This window comes from Symphalangus syndactylus, chromosome 2 (genome assembly GCF_028878055.3).
Source record: "Symphalangus syndactylus isolate Jambi chromosome 2, NHGRI_mSymSyn1-v2.1_pri, whole genome shotgun sequence".
Lineage (NCBI taxonomy): Eukaryota > Metazoa > Chordata > Mammalia > Primates > Hylobatidae > Symphalangus > Symphalangus syndactylus.
The window spans coordinates 35,800,451-35,822,878 of record NC_072424.2 but is presented as its reverse complement, the minus strand read 5'-3'; the positions used below and the strand labels follow the sequence as shown (position 1 = coordinate 35,822,878).

Sequence of the window (22,428 nt, the reverse complement as noted above, 5' to 3'; positions counted from 1 at the left end):
CAAAAAGTGGGCGGAGGACATGAACAGACACTTCTCAAAGGAAGACATTTATGCAGCCAAAAAACACATGGAGAAATGCTCCTCATCACTGGCCATCAGAGAAATGCGAATCAAAACCACAGTGAGATACCATCTCACACCAGTTAGAATGGCCATCATTAAAAAATCAGGAGACAACAGGTGCTGGAGAGGATGTGGAGAGATGGGAACACTTTTACACTGTTGGTGGGACTGTAGACTAGTTCAGCCATTGTGGAGGTCGGTGTGGCGATTCCTCAGGGATCTAGAACTGGAAATACCATTTGACCCAGCCATCCCATTGCTGGGTATATGCCCAAAGGACTATAAATCGTGCTGCTGTGGAGACACATGCACACGTATGTTTGTTGCGGCACTGTTCACAATGGCAAAGAGTTGGAACCAACCCAGGTGTCCAACAACGATGGACTGGATTGGGAAAGTTTGGCACATATACACCATGGAATGCTATGCGGCCGTAGAAAATGATTTTTTGGATATTTTTAATAGAGATGGGGTTTCACCATGGCTGGCCAGGCTGGTCTCAAACTCCTGACCTCAAGTGGTCTGCTCGCCTCGGCCTCCCAAAGTGTTGGGATTATAGATGTGAGCCACCAGGCCCGGCCAAAAAAAATGTAGATTCTTTATGTCTGGGCCAGGGCCCCAGAATATGCATTTCTGTGAAGTTCCCCAGGTGTTTCTGACTTTGAGAGACTGTCTTCCAGAGCTGGGCGGCATGGAAATAATTACAAGCCAGCATGCTGAGACTACAACAGAGGAATGTCCAGGGACTGGGAGAGCAGAGCGTGGGGGCAGGTATCTGAATCAGGCTAGGAGAGGCTTTCCTGAGAAGCCGATATCTGATCTGACTCTTGAAGGATGAGTAGGAGAGTTTACCAGACACATGAGTTGGGGAAAGAGCATTCCGGACAGATCAGGTTGGGAGAGTTGTTTTTGTTTTCTCCTGCAGATGACAAGGGAAACTGTCATTCATCTGTTGAGTCTTGGCATTGAATTTGCCTGGGGCAAGATAAGGACCTTAGTTCACCAGGTATGGGTGTCTTTTATGGATACCAAGAAGGAGGAAGACCTCAGGGCCCTTCTCTCTAATAATGAGCATGGCATGATTTCAGTGTCTGTAAAGGGTGGATAAACTGTGGGATGTATTAGTTCTTTCATGCAAGGGACAGTTAGACAGCTCATGGAAGCTACAGCGTCGACCAAAAAAATGCTTTTTGTACTTAGATGAGCCAGAGCTCAAAAGAAGATAGTCACCTGCTGAACTTTTTGGGTATAGCACTATATACCAAATTTTAGATATAACAAACAATTAGGCATGCTGTCCCTTTATTATCTGACAAGATCAGAAAATACGTTTTCTGGTTAAGAGAAATTCCATTATGTGTACTTAACAAAGGAATTACTAATTTTCGGAGAACAGTATTGCAACAGAATGTTCTTAGTCATGATTTGAATGAATTCTATTTCATGTTCATCCAGAAGGTATTGATTGGGTAATGCCGGAGGTTTCTTAGGAGTAACACTCAGCATCTGAAAAGTCCTGTGCACCTGTTCTACCCAGAGCATGTTGTGGATACAAAGAGGTATAAACTCCATCCCTGCCCTCAAGGGGTTTACAGTCAGGTAGGGAAAGTAGAATAAGTGCACAGGTAATGAGGACATTCTGCAGGTGGTAGCAAATGACATTAGAAAAGAATAGAATGCCGCAGTTCAGAGGTGTGAAGAGGCAACCCTTCTGCAGGTGGCCCTTCCCACAGTCCAATCCAGTAGTATCAGTTGTTGCACTGTAGGTGCTAGGTGTGTGGAAGGACCAGTGGGTGGTAAGTTCTAGTTGATGGAATGCAGGCTAGATCCATTAAGATACTAATTTTACATCTTGCACCTTGGAATATTGCCTTTCTCAGTGGGAAAGACCCATTGTTCCCCAAGTTGTCCACACCAATGAGATGGGATGATCCCTGATACTGGAAATGAATAATACCCATCAAAACCCTCTTAGGGTCCCTTTTCCAGGTTGGAATTTGTCATGGAAAGAGGCACAGGGGGCAACTCCGGCCCAAGGGGCTGTTTGTATTTTTGAAAGGGTGAGGTGGTCCCTGGGCTGATGCCGAATGTGACAAGGCAACTAGAATGTTGCATGGTACTTACACCCTGGGCATAGGAAGTGGCTTTAGAGTCTCACAAGGAGAGCACTGAGAAGGCTGTGTGATAGACAGCTAAAGTTGCAGGGTGGGAGCCATGACTGCGGAGAGGGAAGGAGGGGAATTGCCGGAGAGGGAAGGACGGGAATTGCCGGGAATTGCCGGCTTCCAATTTAACCCCTCAACTGCTGAATGTTGACCAGCATTGACTTGGGGTATTTATTATTTCACCACAGCGGCCACCCATGAGGGAGGAGGTCTTATCTCCTTTTTGCTGTAAGGAAACTGAAACCCAGGGAGAAGTTATCTGTTCCAGAACCCAGGGCTAATGTGTGGCAGGAGGGGCCTGAAGTGCAGGTCTTCTTGGTGTCTGTCTGCCCCTGCCCATTGCTCTGGCTTGGTACCCATATCCACAGTCCACTGCAGCCCTCCTCCTCCCTGCCTGCTCTGTGCATGGCACAGGACCGAATGTTGACTACCAGTTGCTGTTACCCTCGGGCCCAACCTCTTTCCACCAGGTTGAGGACAAATTAAGCAAGATCTTGCTTGGAAGGGAACTAGCTGTGTATAGCAGCAAACACCAAGGTGATACTTGTTTGTGCTACCAAAAGTTGAAGCCAGAATCCTTATCTAAACTGATTTGTGAAAGTCTTGTGACAGCTCCACAGAACACCTCATTTCCCTACTGTCACCAAAGGTAAGAAAGGTGGTGCTTATGCAAGCCCTTTCAGGTTAATTTTTTTTTGGGGGGGGGGTTAGGGGGAGGGATAGAGTCTTGTTCTTGCTCTGTCATCCAGACTGGAGTGCAGTGGCGCCATCTTGGCTTACTGCAACTTCCGCCTCCCGGGTTCAAGGAATTCTCGTGCCTCAGCCTCCCAAGTAGCTGATAGCACCTGCCACCATGCCCAGCTAATTTTTCTATTTTTAGGAAAGATGGAGTTTCACCATGTTGGCCAGATTGGTCTGAAACTCCTGACCTCAGGTGATGCACCTGCCACAGCCTCTCAAAGTGCTGGGATTACAGGTGTGAGCAACTGTGCCTGGCCTCAGGTTAATTTTTGAACCCCCAACCATCTCTGTTGAAAGAAGCTGCTTTTTTTTTTTTTTTTTTTTTTTTCGAGGAACGTGGCTTGTTTTTCATTGCATCTCTATTATCAGAGCAAAGAGAAAGCAGTGTACTGGACAGTAACTTAGTGGAAAAGAGGACTGTGGCTGCTGATTTTGAAACATTATCCAGGATAGAGCCAAAGAAAACAGTCACTTCCTCCAGTGATAGCCCATGAGTTTGACCCGCCCCCTCCCACCCCTTTTCCTTGAAGAGGTAAATTTTAGTCCAGGAAAACAGAATACATTGGGGCTATTTAAAAACATGCTTTGAAATCCGTTCTTCTGCCCTAATTCCTTAGCACTAGTAAGATACTAGTTTCTTACCTCTTCCTCCCTAGGGCTTCTTGACTCTTATTTCTTGCTAATTTGTAGCAACAGTGGGTTGAAAGAGCCCTGAGAATGGACCTGCCTGAGCCATTTCTGTGCCCCTCTGTAGCCATTGTTTCTCTGGGCAGGGCTCACCTGAACTTGAACCCCAGACCTCACAAGAGGTTTCTATTGCTGGTTTCTGGAAATGGTGATAAAATCCTGTGAGGGGAGGGGCAGTGCAGGGAAGGAGACTTGGCTTTGGGAATGGCTGGAGTGTGACACACTGACTTCTTTTCCTGAAAGTGGCTCAGGGTTTGCCGGGACTGTGTTGCATATAAGACTTCGGTTTCCTCGGGCATTGCATCAAGGAGGCCAGAGTATTTATTATTGTTTGGTTTTCTTGCTTAACACACAAGACTTAAGGATCTCCCAGCTGTGACGCATGGTCTCGATATGGTTTCAAATACTGTCCAATTGATCTTGTGGTTCCCATCGAGGGTTTGAAATCCCTGGTTACCCACTAGGCAGGCAGTGGTGTGAATACCTGTGATCTCCCACCCCTCTGGGTGTGGTTCTGGAGTGCTGTAGGGAGGTTAGGACAGGCTGGGGCAGACCGCCAGCACGAATAGAACGTACAGTCATTCCTGCGTCTCTGTGTAAGGTTCCAGATTCATGGGCCAGGCTTGGCTTGTGCTGGGTTACTGTAAACCAGGATGAGAGAGCCACAGCCAGAGAGCCACGGTTCATTCTCGCACTGGTCATGCGAAAATCACAACCCCACAGCCTTGCCTTAGGCTTTGGAGGACCCCTTCATGCTGCTGCTTGTACTATGTAGCTAAGAGGCATGAGGGACAACTAACTCCTATGGTTACTTGACTCAGTGGTCACCAGGTTCAGGACTTTGTGAAGGGTTTTTGGCCAGGGTAGGTATGCTTGTGAGACTGACATCAGTCCTGCCTATGGGGAATTTAGAGCGGGGTGGTGGCGGGGAGTCTGTGAGGTACTCGGAGAACAAGACTGGCTAAAACACGGTTCTGTACAAAATACTGTGCTGCAGTTAGGCTAAAACAGGGGCTCTAAACTAGGGACAGTTTTGCCCTTCCCCCATAGGGGACATTTGGCAGTGTCCGGACATAGTTAACTGTCACAGCTAGGGGAGTGGGAAGTTGCTACTGGCATATCTAGTTAATAGAGGCCAGGGATGTTGCTAAACATCCTACAATGTACAGTTCAGTCCCGTACGACAAATAATTACCTGACTCCAAATGTCAGTAGGGCTAAGATGGAGAAACCTTGGGGTAGAAACCACAGATTCATAGTAGTCCACTCTGCTTGGGAAGCAGGAGTCACAGGACTGAGGGAAGAAATACCATATTGTTTTAATAAAGGGGAAATAGGTAGACCTTTCCTGCTGCCTTCTAAGCAATGTGTGTTCATTATCTGTCCAGAAACTTAGAATTTTGACATTGGTTGTCCCCTTAATCACCAAGTACTGTCTTATCAATGACAGGTACAGAGTCATTTTTTGTGGGCCAGTAGATATGACCAAGCCCATCTGAAATATGGATATGACCAAGTCCATCTGAAAAGTCGGATGGAACTGACGTTTCATCTCTTACTCAAATAACCTGGATTACCACCCCCCAGGAGGACAGGATCTCAGTGGTACCCAAATGACTTTATACATACAACTTAAAGAACAATTAGGCATACTTATTTTAGTAGCAGCCCATATTTCTTCTTCTTTTTTTTTTTTTTTTTTGAGACGGTGTCTGGCACTGTCCCCCAGGCTGGAGTGCAGTGGCGCAATTCGGCTCACTGCAAGCTCCGCCTCCCGGGTTCACGCCATTCTCCTGCCTCAGCCTCTCCGAGTAGCTGGGACTACAGGCGCCCGCCACCACGCCCGGCTAATTTTTTGTATTTTTAGTAGAGACGGGGTTTCACTGTGTTAGCCAGGATCGTCTCAACCTCCTGACCTCGTGATCCGCCCGCCTCGGCCTCCCAGAGTGCTGGGATTACAGGCGTGAGCCACCTCACCCTGCCAAGTTCTTGTTTCTTTAAAGTTTTTCTGTCTTTTGGAGACACAGCCTCTGGATTCTGAAGACTTCTTTTATCCTGTGCCTGTTTGCAGTGAGACCCTTGTTAATGTGACCCCTTGTCAGAGTCAGAAGTAAACAGTTCCCTTGAGCAGTGTTTAACTTTTTGCTGGCAATACATCTCTGGTGCTGGTCCCAAGACAGACAACCACACAAGGCAAGTCCCATTATGATCTTCTTTGCTCCCAGCAGGTCTGCTGCAGTGGGATGGAACTGCTGAGGAAAAAAAAGGGGGGGTTAAATTTAGAATTATGCTTAAAATGAGGAATGAGATGTGGCATATGCCTTTCTCAAATGAAACTGTGGCGAATCTCTTCTCAAGCACATCAGCAACAAATTAACTTGTGCCTTTAATATTTCAGATCCTTTTGAAAACTATACCTCTTTCTTCTTTCGAGGCAAAGAAGTGGGTATTCTATTTGACTAAGAGCTATTTTCAAGATACAGTAAAGACTGTTGAACTAGAGCCCAGTTACAGAAAGGATAAGGAATCAAAATCAGAAGATCAGGGTTTTGACAGTCCCAATTCTGCCATATTCAATCTCAGTCTACGTGTCATTTCTTTATAAGATAGGGGGGCAGTAGCACCTCTTCAGAGACCCTTGCAGTTCTTTTTTTTTTTTTTTTTCTTTTGAGACAGAGTCTAACTCTGTCACCCAGGTTGGAGCACAGTGGCATGATCATGACTTACTGCAGCCTCCACTTCCCAGGCTCAAGCGATCATCCCACCTCAGCCTCCCAAGTAGCTAGGCCCTTAGGTGCATGGCACCATACCCAGCTAATTTCTTACATTTTGAAGAGACAATCTTGCCATGTTGCCTAGGCTGGTCCGGCAACTCCTGGGCTCAAGCAGTCCTCCTACCTCACCTCCCAAAGTGCTGGGATTACAGGCGTGAGCCACTGCAACCAGCCCCATGCAGTTCTTTTTTATTTTTTTGAGATGGGGTCTTGCTGTGTCGCCCAAGCTGTAGTGCAGTGGCGCTATCTCGGCTCACTGTAACCTCCACCTCCCAGGTTCAAGCGATTCTTCTGCTTCAGCCTCTTGAGTAACTGGGATTACAGGCGCCCACCACCACTCCTGGCTAATTTTTGTATTTTAGTAGAGACGGGGTTTCACCATGTTGGTCAGGCTAGTCTCGAACTCCTGACCTTGTGATCTGCCCGCCTCGGCCTCCGAAAGTGCTAGGATTACAGGCGTGAGCAACCAAACCTGGCCCGCTTACAGTTCTCTAAGCTGTTCAGGGGAACTGTTTACTTCTACCTTGGACAAAGGGTCACATTAAAAAGGGTCTCACTGCAGAGTGTCTTGCAGGCAGCTGGCTGGCAGGCTCAAATGAGAGGCTGACTTTTAAAAGAGATTTGAAGAGCTCAAGAGGGCAGGGTGCAGTGGCTTACACCTGTAATCCCAGCACTTTGGGAGGCCGAGGTGGGTAGATCACCTGAGGTCAAGAGTTCGAGATCAGCCTGGCCAACATGGCGAAACCCTGCCTCTACCAAAAACACAAAAATTAGCTGGGCATGGTGGCATGCGCCTGTAGTCTCAGCTACTCAGGAGGCTGAGGCATGATAATTGCTTGAACCCAGGAGTTGGAGGTGGCAGTGAGCCGAGATCACACCACTGCACTCCAGCCTGGGAGTCAGAGTGAGACTGTCTCAAAAAAAAAAAAAAAAAAAGTTCGAGAGCTCTATGTAAAGGTGTACTGTGTATATTAATTATATACACGTATTTACATGTTTGTGCATCTTCCCTGCTTGAAATGATTACCCCGAGGCTTTGCCACATTATGGATTATTAAATAAAGAACACATTCTATTGATTAGGTTGTACTTAGGAAGGAACAAGATGAACTTGAATATTTCAGGAAGCTTTGCAGCAGCAAGAATTGAAACAAACTTGGCCGGGCGCGGTGGCTCACGCCTATAATCCCAGCACTTTGGGAGGCCGAGGTGGGCGGATCACGAGGTCAGGAGATCGAGACCATCTTGGCTAACACGGTGAAACCCCGTCTCTACTAAAAATACAAAAAAATTAGCCAGGCACAGTGGCGGGCGCCTGTAGTCCCAGCTACTTGGGAGGCTGAGGCAGGAGAATGGCGTGAACCCGGGAGGCGGAGCTTGCAGTGAGCCGAGATCGCGCCACTGCAGTCCACCCTGGGCGATAGAGCGAGACTCTGTCTCAGAAAAAAAAAAAAAAAGAATTGAAACAAACTTAAACAAAAAAGTTTGTTAGGTTTTTTAAACCTAACAGCTTAGTTAATACAAAGTACCCTCCAAGGCAAATTTCATATCTTATCTGTCATTTTTGTGCCTGTCAGCATCTAGCATGAAAGTTTAGGGTAACCCTAAGCCTTAAATTCTTTCCACTAAATTTTGGGTTTTAGGTCCTGGAAATTTTTCCCAGCTGTATGATCACTCTGAACCTGTTTCCTGTAAAAAGGTAATGTAGGCAAAAACACCTAGGTCAGTGGTTGATACACAACAGTCACTGGGCAGAACTGGTTGTCGTCCCCATGCTGTTGTGGTAGGAGATTTTTATAGATTATCCGCAGATGTAGGCCGGGCGCGGTGGCTCAAGCCTGTAATCCCAGCACTTTGGGAGGCCGAGGCGGGCGGATCACGAGGTCAGGAGATCGAGACTATCCTGGCTAACACGGTGAAACCCCGTCTCTACTAAAAATACAAAAAAAATTAGCCGGGCGTGTTGGCGGGCGCCTGTAGTCCCAGCTACTCAGGAGGCTGAGGCAGGAGAATGGCGTGAACCCGGGAGGTGGAGCTTGCAGTGAGCCGAGATCGCGCCACTGCACTCTAGCCTGGGCGACAGAGCAAGATTCCGTCTCAGAAAAAAAAAAAAAAAAAAAAAAAAAAAAGATTATCCGCAGATGTTCCCATCATGCAGTGGAGAAGGGCCCCTCTTCTTTATCCAGGTTCCTATTTGACGTGTGTTTAATTAAGATGCTGCTTGAGCCATAGTGTAGAGAATTCAGATGTCTGCTGCTTGTATTTAGGTGTCTTTAGCCTGCCTTAACTTCAAGGTTACTACTAAACTTTAGAGCAGGAAGTGACAGTCAGGTGCCCGCAGGGGCCAGCCAGTGACATGACTGAGTCAAGCAAATGGGATTATTGGGCAGTAGGGATGAGACGGGGGATGAGACTGTGTAGACTGGAGAAGCTGGAGCCCATATACGTCTCTGCCCAGCCTCTTAACGGCCCTTTGTGAATGTGGTCCTTATTTTTCTAGAGAAACTGGAAATCTAGATTTTTGTATGAATTTCTCTCATTTTAAAATGTTGATTGTCAGTTCCACTTTTTTTTTTTTTTTGAGACATGGTCTCACTCTGTTGCCTAGGCTGGAGTGCAGTTAACAGCTCACTGCAACCTTGAATTCCTGGGCTCAAGTGATCCTCCTGCCTCAACCTCCCAAGTAGCTGAGACTACAGGTGTCTGCCATCATGCCTGGCTAATTAAAAAAAAAAATTTTTTTTTGTTTTTTTGAGACAGAGTCTCACTTTGTCGCCCAGGCTGGAGTGTAGTGGCATGATCTAGGCTCACTGCAGGCTCCGCCTCCCGGGTTCACGCCATTCTCTTGCCTCAGCCTCCCGAGTAGCTGGGACTACAGGCACCCGCCACCATGCCCGGCTAATTTTTTGTATTTTTAGTAGAGACGGGTTTCACCGTGTTAGCCAGGATGGTCTCGATCTCCTGACCTCATGATCTGCCTGCCTTGGCCTCCCAAAGTGCTGGGATTACAGGCGTGAGCCACCACGCCCGGCGAATTTTTTAAATTTTTAATAGAGATGAGGTCACGCTTTTTTGCCCAGGCTGGTCTCAAACTCCTGGGCTCAAGCAGTCCTCCCACTTCAGCCTCCCAAAGTGCTGGGATTATAGGCCTGACCCACTGCACCCAGCCCACTTTTTTTTTTTTAGGGCGAGGACAGAGTCTTGCTCTGTTGCCTAGGCTGGAGTGCAATGGCATGATCTCAGGTCACTGCAGCCTCCGCCTCCAGGTTCAAGTGATTCTTCTGCCTCAGCCTCCCAAGTAGCTGGGATTACAGGCACCTGCCATCATGCCTGGCTAAATTTTGTATTTTTGTAGAGACGGGGTTTCACTATGGTGGCCAGGCAGATCTTGAACTCCTGACATCAGGTAATCTGCCCACCACGGCCTCCCAAAGTGCTGGGATTACAGGCGTGAGCCACTGCGCCAGGCCCCAGCCCACTTTTTTTTTTTTCTGGAGACAGAGTTTCGATCTTGTTGTCCACCCAGGCTGGAGTGCAGTAGTGCGATTTCGGCTCACTGCAAGCTTTACCTCCCAGGTTCACGCCATTCTCCTGCCTCAGCCTCCTGAGTTGCTGGGACTACAGGCGCCTGCCGCCACGCCCGGCTAATTTTTTCTATTTTTAGTAGAGACGGGGTTTCACCACGTTAGCCAGGATGGTCTCGAACTCCTGACCTCGTGATCCACCCAGCTTGGCCTCCCAAAGTGCTGGGATTACAGGCGTGAGCCACCGTGCCCAGCCTCAGCCCACTTTTTACAAGTTGAAAAACAACGGTGCCATGTAGGCATAGAACTCATTAGTGGGTCCACTGGGGCTTAAGGGTCACTAGTGCAATCCCCACTTTTAAGCGGGGAGAGGCAGTGATACAACTGTGGGAAGAAAAGAACCTACTTCATGGCACCAACTGTGAGTGGATGACAGTAGGCTAAACTGTCCCCCTGCTCTGCCTGAGTGCCACCTGCTACTCACCTGCTCCGCTGCATGCTACCTGCTATTTCAGCCCTCAGCTCTCTGCACCAGCCCTTGCTAAAGAAGCCATGCTTCTCAATAGACTTACTCTGTAGCAGAAGAGGCCAGTGATGAGGAATTCCTGGGGACTGCTTTTCCTTCTGAGTGTCCAGGGGTGAAAGAGTGGTCCATGAACCAGGGTCCTGTGCCTCTGTAGCCTGCCAGACCCCACAAGCCTGCATGCCCCGGGACATTGACAAGTAGACTTTAATAAAACCATGGGATATGTTGCAACTTCTGATTTTTGCTCTGGGATTTTCCTACCAGGGTCAAGTAGCTTTTTCTGAATTTGTTATTCAGGTTCCTAATAGCAACACAGGAAATGGATTTTAATTTTTTTGCTGGCTTCTCTGTTTGGGGGCTGTTTAATGAGGATGTAGTTGCAGTGCAGCTTTGGCAGTAACAGTACTGGTGTGGATGGGAGCTTAGCTAACGTGTCACTTTTTAAAATTTATGTATATGATCTATGTTTTAATGGAATGAGGCATAGAGAGTATAAATAATGTGCCTTGATTCTATGTAGGTACTCTTGTGGGTAACTATGTTGGGACACTTTTGGGATTCTAGAAAACTAATATGAGTCTATTTCGTGTTTAGAGAGCAGGAACTGTTTATTGTATGTTCTTTTTAGATCCAGGGTAGTGGTTCTCAAGCTTAAATGTACATAAACATAACCAGGGGAGCGTGTTTTAAAAGGCGGATTTTCAGTCCCTGCCCCCAGAGGGTCTCGGTCTATCTACATTCTTGACAAATACTTCAGATGATTTGGGGCCCATGGACCACACTTTTGGGAAACACATCCCTATTTTGTTGCATTTGTTGTCTAAGCATGTTCATTGTTATGTGGGGGCAAATTCACTTATTTATAAGATGCCCTTATTGTCCTGATTCACTGTGTTGTCCTTCCTCAGATTCTTGACTAGTGTTAGTCTTTGGGAGGGGCCAGACCAAATTGTTCCAGGATGCCCTGTGGGTTGAAGTCAGTGGACCCCTATTGTCCCCACTGCTACCCCTGGGAAGGGACCGTGACACTGTGGGCTCATCTTGAAGCAGCAGCCATCTCTTTTGATCCTAGGCTTTTCTCACATTGGTCACAAGCTCCAGTCTTTGGCTTTACTCTTTAGGGTACTCTATAGCTAAAGGATGGGGGACTGGGTCCTCTTGAGCCCAGGGAGCTGGAGTCCAGAGCCCTTAAGGAGTAAACCACACTGTCAGATCTGAGGGATGAGGCTGAACCTTATCAGAAGATTTACTGGCTTGGTTAGGGGAACCTACCCATGTAGCCTGGGCTATTTGTTCTTTTGGAAAACTACTGAATTCAGCCAAACAGCATAAAAATCCATTCCTAGTGTCCCATTGCATGCAAGAAACTTCTTAGCAATGGCTTGCCCTTTATGGGGAAGGACGGAATTGAGCTCTTTTAGCCAAAGCTTATGGAATAATTGTCATGTGTGGTATATACTAGAAAGGATACAAAAGTAGTACATGACAACCCTATCATCAAAGAAAGGGAGATTAGGCTGGGCACAGTGGCTCCCGCCTGAAATCCCAGCACTGTTGGAGGCTGAGGCAGGAGAATTGCTTGAGCCCAGAGTTTGAGACCACCCTGAGCAATGTAGTGAGATCCTGTCTCTACAAACAGTAAAAAAATTAGCTGGGTGTGGTGGCGTATGCCTGTGGTCCTAGCTGCTTGGGAGGCTGAGGTGGGAGGATTGCTTGAGCCTGGGAAGTTGAGGCTGCAGTGAGCTATGATCGTGCCACTACACTCTAGCCTTGGTGACAGAGTGAAACCCTGTCTCAAGAGGGGAAAAAAAAAAAAAGAGAGGGAGACTAGACTAACACATAGGAAGCAATAGGCCAGGACTCCTGCTGCATCATCCCCCTTCTTGAGCTTACTTTCTTCATCCTCAGCCCTTCTGTACTCTCCTTCTGCCCAGTTTGAAAATGTGTGCCCTTGAACAGTTCTGTTTATTTCCCTCAGCTCTTTGAACAGTCTAAAAAAACAATAGTGGCCAGGCACGGTGGCTCACGCCTGTAATCCCAGCACTTTGGGAGGCCGAGGTGGGCGGATCACCTGAGGTCAGGAGTGCAAGACCAGCCTGGCCAATATGGTGAAACCCCGTCTCTATTAATAATACAAAAAATTAGCTGGGCGTGGTGGTGCACGCATGACATCCCAGCTACTCGGGAGGCTGAGGCAGGAGAATCGCTGGAACCTGGGAGGTGGAGGGGTTGCAGTCAGCCGAGATCGTGCCACTATACTCTAGCCTGCGTGACAGAGTGAGACCCTGTCTCAGAAAAAAGAAAAAGAAAAAAAAATACTATTAGGGAGTACGTGATCTTAACTTTCTTTTTCTTTTTTTTTTTTTTTTTGAGACAGTCTCGCTCTGTTGCCCAGGCTGGAGTGCAGTGGCGTGATCTTGGCTCACTGCAACCTCTGCCTCCCAGGTTCATGCCATTCTCCTGCCTCAGCCTCCCAAGTAGCTACCGCGCCCGGCTAATTTTTTTGCATTTTTTAGTAGAGACGGGGTTTCACAGTGTTAGTCAGGATGGTCTCCATCTCCTGATCTCGTGATCCGCCTGTTTCGGCCTCCCAAAGTGCTGGGATTACAGGCGTGAGCCACCGCGCCTGGCTGATCTTAACTTTCTAATTGTAAAAATATAGGTGAATACATGAAGCTTTTCCTCCTTACCACCTACAAATATGTTTCTAAGGACCTGGGCCTGAAAGTGCTACATTTTCAGAACTTGAAGATTCCATCTAGGAAAGAACAAAAATAGCTGATTCTAAGTTAAAGTTGTTTGCTGTCTTATTTAGCCATTTCAAATGTCTGCTTTATGAAAACTGTGTTATCCTTTAGCTACAGAGCATTACCAAAATCATTTAGAACTTTTTCTTAGTAGATGTGCAGTGCTAGACTTTGGTCTCCTTTCTAGAAAGCCATTCCTGGTTCAAGAATGGAAGGAAAGTTTGTTTTGTTGCTTACCCTGCAAGAGCAGCCACAACCTGGCTGGCGGGGGAAAAATAAAGGCTCAAGCTAAAGAATAAATATGAGAGTTGCAAAAATATTTTTATATTTATTCAAGTCTCCACCATAACCTAAGGGAGGGAACTAGCCAAAGCCAACAACGAATTTACAAACTGTGGTACTTTGGAGATTACTTTATTTTATTATTTATTTTTTACTAAGACGGAGTCTTGCTCTGTTGCTCAGGCTGGAGTGCAGTGGCACAATCTCGGTTTACTGCAACCTCCACCGCCTGGGTTCAAGTGATTCTTGTGCCTCAGCCTCCTGAGTAGCTGGGACTATAGGTGCGCACCACCACGCCTGGCTAATTTTTAAAATATTTTTAATAGTGATGAGTTTTCGCCATGTTAGCCAGGCTGGTCTTGAATTCCTAACCTCAGGTGATCCGCCTGCCTCAGCCTCCCAAAGTGCTGGGATTACAGGCATGAGCCACTGCGCCCAGCCTGGAGATTATTTTAATTGTTATACAAAGCCTATGAGGTCTGACCTCGGCTGAATTCTTAGCTCCCCTTTCACACTGCTTTCCCTGCGATCACCGTACTCAGCTACACTAGTCTTCTTTCTCTTCCTTGAGCACACCAAGCTTGTTTCTGCCCTGGTGTTTTTGCGTGGATTTGATATTTCCTCTTCCTGGAACACTGTTCTCACAGGTCTGGTTAAGCTGGCTCTTTACACTGTTCTCACAGGTCTGGTTAAGCTGGCTCTTTTCCAGCAGTCAGGGCTTAACTCAGATGTCACCTACTCAGAGTGGCCTTTCCTGACCACCCTTATCTAAAACTCTTTGTCTCATTATCGTGTTTTATTATCCTCATGGAGCTTATTACTGCTAGTGAAATTCTAATTTTGCATGTTAATTGTCAGTCTTCCCAACTGGAACATATTTAAAAATCTTTTTGCCTTTGTCATTCTGCAGTTTCATACAGTGTACCTAGGTGTGGGCTTATTATCTGGAAATTTTGTATTTTGTATTTTTATTTTTTATTTTTGACAGAGTCTCACTCTGTCGCCCAGGCTGGAGTGCAGTGGCATGATCTCGGCTCACTGCAACCTCCGCCTCCCAGGTTCAAGTGATTTTCCTGCCACAGCCTCCCGAGTAGCTGGGACTACAGGTGCATGCCACTATACCCAGCTAATTGTATTTTTAGTAGAGATGGGGTTTCACAGTGTTAGCCAGGATGGTCTCGATCCCCTGACCTCATGATCTGCCCGCCTTGGCCTCCCAAGGTGCTGGGATTACAGGCATGAGCCACCGCGCCCGACCGAAATTTTTTATCTTTAATCAGTCTTATATAGAAAATTTTTAGTTATCCCTTTAAATATTTCCTCTCCTCCATTCTTTTCTTTTGAAGCTTCTTTCTCATTTTTCATTTCCATGTTTTCTCTTGTAGAAGCACTTTGATGGCAATTTTCTCAGATCTGTTCTCTAGTTCATCAATTTCCTCTTTAACTTGGTCTCCTCTCTGTGACCCATCTGTTGAGTTTTTTATTTCAATAACTATTTTGCTACAAGTTTTATCTGCCTGTTACTATTTCTTGTTTGGTAATGTTCTTTTCTTGTGTTTTTAATTCTTTCTTTTTGGCTTTAATCATTTGAAATATGCTTGTATCTTATAGGGAGTTTTTTTCAGGGGGTCTTATCCTGCTATTTGTTGAATTTGTCATCTTGTTTGTAATGGATTAGTTTTGCATACATTTTTATATTTTGGATTGTGAGCTTATCTTCAACAGATCTTTATTTTTATTTTTGAGACAGTCTGTCACTGTCACCCAGGCTGGAGTACAATGGTGCGATCTCGGCTCACTGCAACCTCCGCCTCCCAGGTTCAAGCAATTCTCCTGCCTCAGCGTCTGGAGTAGCTGGGATTACAGGTGCCGGCCACCACGCCCAGCTAATTTTTTTGTATTTTTATTAGAGACGGGGTTTCACTATTTTGGCCAGGCTGGTCTCGAACTCCTGACCTCGTGATCCACCCACCTCGGCCTCCCAAAGTGCTGGGATTACAGGTGTGAGCCACCGCACCCGGCCAACAGAACTTTATGTGTAGGAATCCTTTGTGCCGTGGCTGAGGGTAGATCTCTTCAGAGTTTTGTATTTCCGCCAGATGTTGCAGGTTTATTGCCAGCCTGGGACTACTTTTTATGTTAAATTTTTGGCTTGAGGATCCTCAGACCATGTAGTAGTACAATTCAAATCTGAAATAATCTGTGATCACACATTATTAGAGGAGATACTGTTTTTCTCCCACTTCAGAGTTTTTGTCACTATGTGCCAGTGGGCTAATGTTTTTTCTAATCTGTTCTCCCCCTCTGAAGGCCCCAGCTTTGTATTGGTTCTCAGTTCCAATTCTCTGTTTCAGGTGGGCCCAAGATCAACAAACTACCCCACTTTCTAGGTCAACTGGAAAGGCCTGATCTCATTTACTACTGTGGTTTCTAGTTCCCTCTATCGTTTTTGGTCCCAGGTGATCCTCCTTGCTTTTTTGCAAGTTCAGCTTTGTAATTAAAAGTGATTGTTGTATAGCCAGGGTTTTATAGCAGAATAATTTTTAGTTACCTACCCAGCTATATTGCCAGAAGCGGAAGCTCTCCCCTCCCACCCCCTGAATCTCTTGCTCATTGCTATAGCTGTAGCATCCCGCATAGTGCCTGGCACGTGGTTGGGGGAAGGGGGTCAATACATACGTGTTAAATGATTTGGAGAACTGAACATTTCCATTAGGAATTAGTTCTTGGCCAGGCACGGTGGCTCATACCTGTAATCCCAGCACTTTGAGAGGCTGAGGTGGGAGGATCCCTTGAGCCCAGGAGTTCAAGACCAGCCTGGGCAACATGAGGAGACCCTGTCTCTATTTAAACAAACAAACAAACAAAATTTAGTTCTTCCTGCAGGGAAAGCCAGAGGTGATGCTCCAAATTAATTCATATCCAGCAGCCAAGATATTTGGTGTCCTGTGCTTTAGCATCCCAGGAAGGACTTCAATTCTTATTTTTCACTCTTAAACTTTAAAATGTTTTCCTAAGGACATGACGCTGTTGCCATTAGCCAGTTGCTAGCAGAGTTTTCCAGACCCATAAATTGGCAGATTAAAACCATGCCTGGGGAAACATTACTGCCCAGTGTGTCTTTTTATGCTGGCACTTAGAAAGTTTTTACGCTGATTAAATTGACCTTTACAGTGGCTCAGCTAAGAATAGCGACTTTAAGATGTGGAAACTGTTGAGGAAAATGTTTTTAGTCCCACAGTTTATACTGCCACCAAAGAGAGGAGATAATTTTTTGCATATGTGCAAAAGGCATACTGTTTATCCTTTCCAGTGTAAAAATGTTCTTTCCAGTTTGGTGTTGGTCTTGCTTGTCTCTTCGTTGTGCCTTTGTTTTCTGTTTGGTAACCGTGTGTGCCTTGTCTCTCAGAGCTGGTCACTGTGGCACCGGGGCTGAAGGCACATACCTGTAATAGATCGGGCTCCAAGTAGCCACTACCACGGTCATTCCTGAGGTGAAAGGCCTCAGCGTAAGCGCATTCATTATGCATGAAAGTTCCTTTTTGACAAGTTGTACATTTCTAGCTTTCTGGGGTTTTGTTTTAGCCATGGAGTTTTGTGCAAATGAAAACATTGCCAGGAAGATGATATCTTTAAAATGCAAGTATGATCTTGTCACCTCCCTGTACAGAGTGGTCTCCACCTACCTAACTTCCCTATCTACTTCTTCTACCATCTCCTTCTAGCCAAAGGGCTTTGCTATAGCATTTTCTCTGCCTGCGATGTTCTTCCCTGTCCTCTTCCTAGTTACTTTCTTTTTTTTTTTTTTTTTTTTTTGAGACAGAGTTTCGCTCTCGTTGCCCAGGCTGGAGTGCAATGGTGCTATCTCAGCTCACCACAACCTCTGCCTCCCGGGTTCAAGCGATTCTCCTGCCTCAGGCTCCCAAGTAGCTGGGATTACAGGCATGTGCCACCACACCTGGCTAATTTTTGTATCTTTAGTAGAGATGGGGTTTCTCCATGTTGGTCAGGCTGGTCTCAAACTCCTGACCTCAGGTGATCCGCCCGCCTTGGCTTCCTAAATTGCTGGAATTACAGACGTGAGTCACCTCGCCCCCTAGTTACTGACTTTCTAACCGTACTGTCAATCTCAGTTCAAGCTTACCTTCCTCCCAGAAGCTGTTCTGGACCTTCTTGACCAGTTCCTGGGTGTTATCTTTTACTCACTGCCACCTAATCTCTACTTTTCCTTCCTAACATTTATTGTAGTCACAGTTTTATCTGCCTAATTATTTTACCATCTTTCATTAGACTAAGTTCCGTGAGGATGGCCTAAACAATATAATAATGTGTAATGTGCTTTGAAGATGCTCGGAAGAAAAGCATAAGCTAGGTGTGGTGGCTCATGCCTGTAATCCCAGCACTTTGGGAGGCCAAGATGGGATGACTGCTTAAGGCCAGGAGTTTGAGATCTGCCTGAGCAACATAGTGAGACCCTGCCTCTACCAAAAAAGTAAAAATAAGAAAGCCAGATATGGTGGCACATGCCTGTAAGTCCTAGCTACTCGGGAGGCTGAGGCAGCAGGATCACGTGAGCCCAGGAGTTTGAGGCTGCAGTGAGCTACAGTCGTGCCACTGCACTCCAGCCTGGACAACAGAGCAAGACCTTGTCTCCAGTAAATACATAAATAGTAAAAGCATAGGATAATCATAAAGGGTGCTGAGAATTTTTCATATTTGACCTTTCCATTGCATTCTTTCCAGTTCCTTTTTCTTTTCTTCTTCACGTGTCTGGAGCAGCCCACATTGCCACAGAGAACTTGGCTGTTCTGAAACAATTCTGAGGGAAGGCAAAGTGATTTTTGGATGGTCTTTCTTGCCTAGCAATAGTGGTTCACAGAATAATGTTGATAGTAGGAGCTCAGAGAATTTAATTAGCCCAAGGTCACACAGTTAATAGCCCTACTGTAAAAGCTGGGCTTTGAACCCAGATCCAGCTCACTCTTTTTTTTTTTTTTTTTTGAGACAGGGTCTGGCTCTGTCACCCAGGCTAGCGTGCAGTGGTGCAATCATGGCTTGCTGCAGCCTCAACCTTCTGGGCTCAAGAAGCAGTCCTCCCACCTCAGCCTCCCAAGTAGCTGGGACTACAGGTGTGCAACATTGCACCTAGCTAATTTTATTATTTTTTTTGGTGGAGACGGGGTTTAGCCATGTTGTCCAGGCTGGTCTCAAACTCCTGAGCTCCAGTAATCTGCCCACCTTGGCCTCCCAAAGTGCTGAAATTATAGGTGTGACCCACCACACCTGGCCCCAGCGAACTCTTGACTACTTAGGCTTTGTGTAGATCTTGAGCCGCCGGGAGGTGTTCGAGTCCCAGGTGTGCAACAATTAGGCTCCTCATATAAGGAGGGGTGGAAGAGCACCAGGCAGCATTTCCACACCACTGTTCTTTGCTGTGGATTTGCATGAGAGGAGACATAGATTTCATGATATCTTGCATTGGCTTGAGGCTGCTATGTCAGGGTGGAAAGGGGTTGGGGAGGATAATAAAACCTTAAAGTTGAAGGAGACGGCTGGGCGTGGTGGCTCACGCCTGTGATCCCAACTACTTGGGAGACTGAGGCAGGAGAATCATTTGAACCCGGGAGGCGGAGGTTGCAGTAAGTCAAAATCACGCCACTGCATACCAGCTTGGGCAACAGAGTGAGACTCCATCCTCCCCACCCCCACAAAATAAAATTTAAGGAGACATTACAGGTGATCTTAACCAGACCTAGGGCCATTGAGTAACTTGCCTAAAGTTCATTTCTGTGTAGTGATAGAGCTGGGGTCTATAAAAATTAGCCAGGTGTGGTGGCATGCACCTGTAGTCCCAGCTACTCAGAAGGCTGAGGCAGGAGGATCAGTTGAGCCTGGAGGTCGAGGCTGCAGTGAGCCGTGATCAGGCCACTCTACTCCAGCCTGGGCGACAGTTAGACTCTTGAGTGAAAAAGAAAAAAGTAGGGGGTGCGGGGAGAGCTGGGACCAAACCCAAGGCTCCTGGGTTTTCCACACCACTATTGACTGACACCAGCAGGTCTTTCTGAAGGAACTCACTTTGGCACTCATATCTCACTATCTCCTGAATCCTCCTTCACCTCTTCCTTGCTAGAGGTCCACCTTCTTTCGTACCCCTGCAGCAGAAAATGACAGTTCCCATAACCAAGACTATCCCAGGCAGCTCAGGGACTCTGTATTTGGAGGAGGGAGAAGGACCACAGGGGACTGGATATATAGATGGCCACAACTTGTGATGGTTCAACGTAATGATTTTTCAACTTTATGGTGGTGCAATTGATATATGTGGCCAGTAGAAATCATTTGTTTTTCATTTTTAATACAGTATTAAGTAGATGACATGAGATATTCAATACTCTATTGTAAAATAATTTGTGTTAGAGGATTTTCCCAAACCATAGGCTGATGTAAGTTCTGAGCATGTTTAAGGTAAGGTAGGCTAAGCTATGCTGTTCAGTAGGTTAACTGTGTTAAATGCATTTTTGACTGATGATATTTTCAGTTTATGATGGGTTTACCGGAACATAACCCCATCGTAAGCCGAGAAACTTCTGTACTGTGTTAAGAAGTGTTTGAGGAACACTGGATTAAATGATGCTTCCACTGTTCTGCTCTCCCTGGGAAAGCGGAGGCAGAATGGTGAAGCAGAGTGAGGTCTTGTTTATTCCAGGCTCCCTGCCTCGGTACACAGAAGATCTGAGAGAAAAGCTGACTGACAGCAGTAGGTCATGAGGATGCCACTTGTTTAGATTTCAAATGCATTCCACTCTATGTCTCACTTAGGACCAGTTGACAGCCATGTGTTCCGAGCCTGGGCCGCCTCTGGTGAATTTTCCTGAGACAGAAGTGTCATTGGATTCTTTCTTGTGCCAAGTGTAGGCACCACTGCCTCTTTTAGAAACTGTGTGGACACTTTGAACTGTGTTCTTTCAAGCCAGTGCCGGAAGAATGGCATTCGCAGGGCCTGGTAAACTTGGGAGAAACTTTCTGATGTTTTTATGAAAGGCATGTTTTGCTCTGAAGTCAAAGAGTGTGTGTTCTGGCCAAAGTAGCAAGCATAGATCTGTGTTTTCCACATGCACCAGGCTTCAGAGGAGAAGTTGACTAGATAGCCAGTGTCTCATTTTGCTTGTGGTAGGCATGGGATGGTGAAAACGGAAGGAGGAAGAAGTACAGGGGACAAGATATTTAGATGGTCCACAACTTGCGATGGTTCAACTTAATGGTTTTTCAACTACGATGGTGTGAATGGCATACATGGCCAGTAGAAATCATTCTGTTTTTCACTTTTAGTACAGGATTAAGTAGATGGTATGAGAAATCCAACTTGATAGGCAGTGTCTCATTTTGCTTATGGTGGGCATGGGAGGGTGGTGGTGGGGCGGCGGGGGAAGGAGCACATAGAAAGAACTCTGCGTGCAGTGTTGCGAGGGCCTCATTGTCAGGGTTTATAAATTTCACGTTTCCTTCTTTCTAAACTCTCATATCAGAATGTAAAGCTTTTAAGACCAAGAAACACCTAAAGATTTATGGTGGAAACATGCACTAAGCTGGGGAACTGGTTTTCAGCCCTGTGCTTTCTCTTGTCCTCTCCCTGTGACTTCAGGTGCCAGTCCTGTTTCTGCCCAGCCTCTAGCCCTGTAGACAGTCACTGGAGTGCCTGGTGTATACCCTTGGCCAAGTAGACAGTGTAGTAAAGCATGGCCCAGAGAGGAGGAGCCGACCATGTGACTTCAGTTTCCACTGGCAGCCATCCTCCGGAAGTGCACTGTGGGCAGGGCCAGCCTGAGTCGCCGCAAATACTGTGGCTTTAGTTTATTTGCTGAGCAGGGCTTTTTTTCCTTCTTAACTCTGAGCTTCTTGGGGATAAGGACAATGTCTTATTCATCTTTGTATCCCTTGAACCCAACATAATGCTTGGCACAAAGACAGCGTCCAGTAAGTGACTGTGTTATTGTTTAGAATGAAAAAATGTTGAAGGCCACATATAGCAGATGCCTTACAGATTTCATCATCTGCATAGCGGCCCCAAGTACATTTTGGGCTGAGGTTAACGTTGGTCTGGGAGGTATTTTATATCTTACATGTGAAACTTTTTTTTAAAGTTCCGCTCCATCCTCATCCACCAGTGCTGTGGACAGAATTTGGCAGACTGCTAGATGGCCACTCAGTGGTACCCTTTATATGAGTGTCCCTGACAAGGGACAGTATGAATCCTGGATCCAGTCAGGATTCTTTTTCAATAAGCAAAAATGATCTAGCAGATTGAAATTGGACTGGGTTATCTGAGCAGTTCTGCCCTTTATTGAAAAGTAAAGAATTTCAGTTGTAGATTTTTTTTGTTGTTGCCCTCTTTAGGATCACACTGTGAATTAACCTTGGAGAGCAAGTGTTTTAAAAAGGAGAATGGGATAACTGAGCAGATGCTAATCCTAGAATACATACCGCATTAATTATTCCAGGAAGTTTCACAGAAAAGCCGGTTTTATTTAAAATGAACTGCTAATTACCAGAGAATCATCACCCTCCTACCGGCTGAGGTTAGCACCGGGATATGAAATGTTTCTACTTGGACCTAAAGAAAGTGAGGCAGCCCTTTCCTGTCCTGTTCGAGGAAAACTTCACTCCGCCAATTGCTTTTGTGTCCTGAATCTCCTCTCCTCTTTAATAAACCATATTTTTTCCCCTAAACTCTGTTGTTGTTGTGTAAATCTTTTAAAGTTTTTTTTTGTCTTTTTTATTTTTTATTTTTGAGACGGAGTCTCGCTGTGTCGCCCAGTCTGGAGTGCAGTGGCGTGATCTTGGCTCACTGCAATCTTTGCCTCTCTGGTTCAAGCGATTCTCCTGCCTCAACCTCCTGAGTAGCTGGGATTACAGGCACGC

At 46.2% G+C, this 22,428-nt stretch overlaps 1 protein-coding gene across 2 annotated transcripts in view; it reads left to right on the top strand.

Annotated features, from left to right (window-relative positions):
• WBP1L (WW domain binding protein 1 like) overlaps positions 1-22,428 on the top strand; it is a 79,097-nt gene that overhangs the window by 37,619 nt on the left and 19,050 nt on the right. The gene's annotated exons all lie outside the window — the stretch shown is intronic.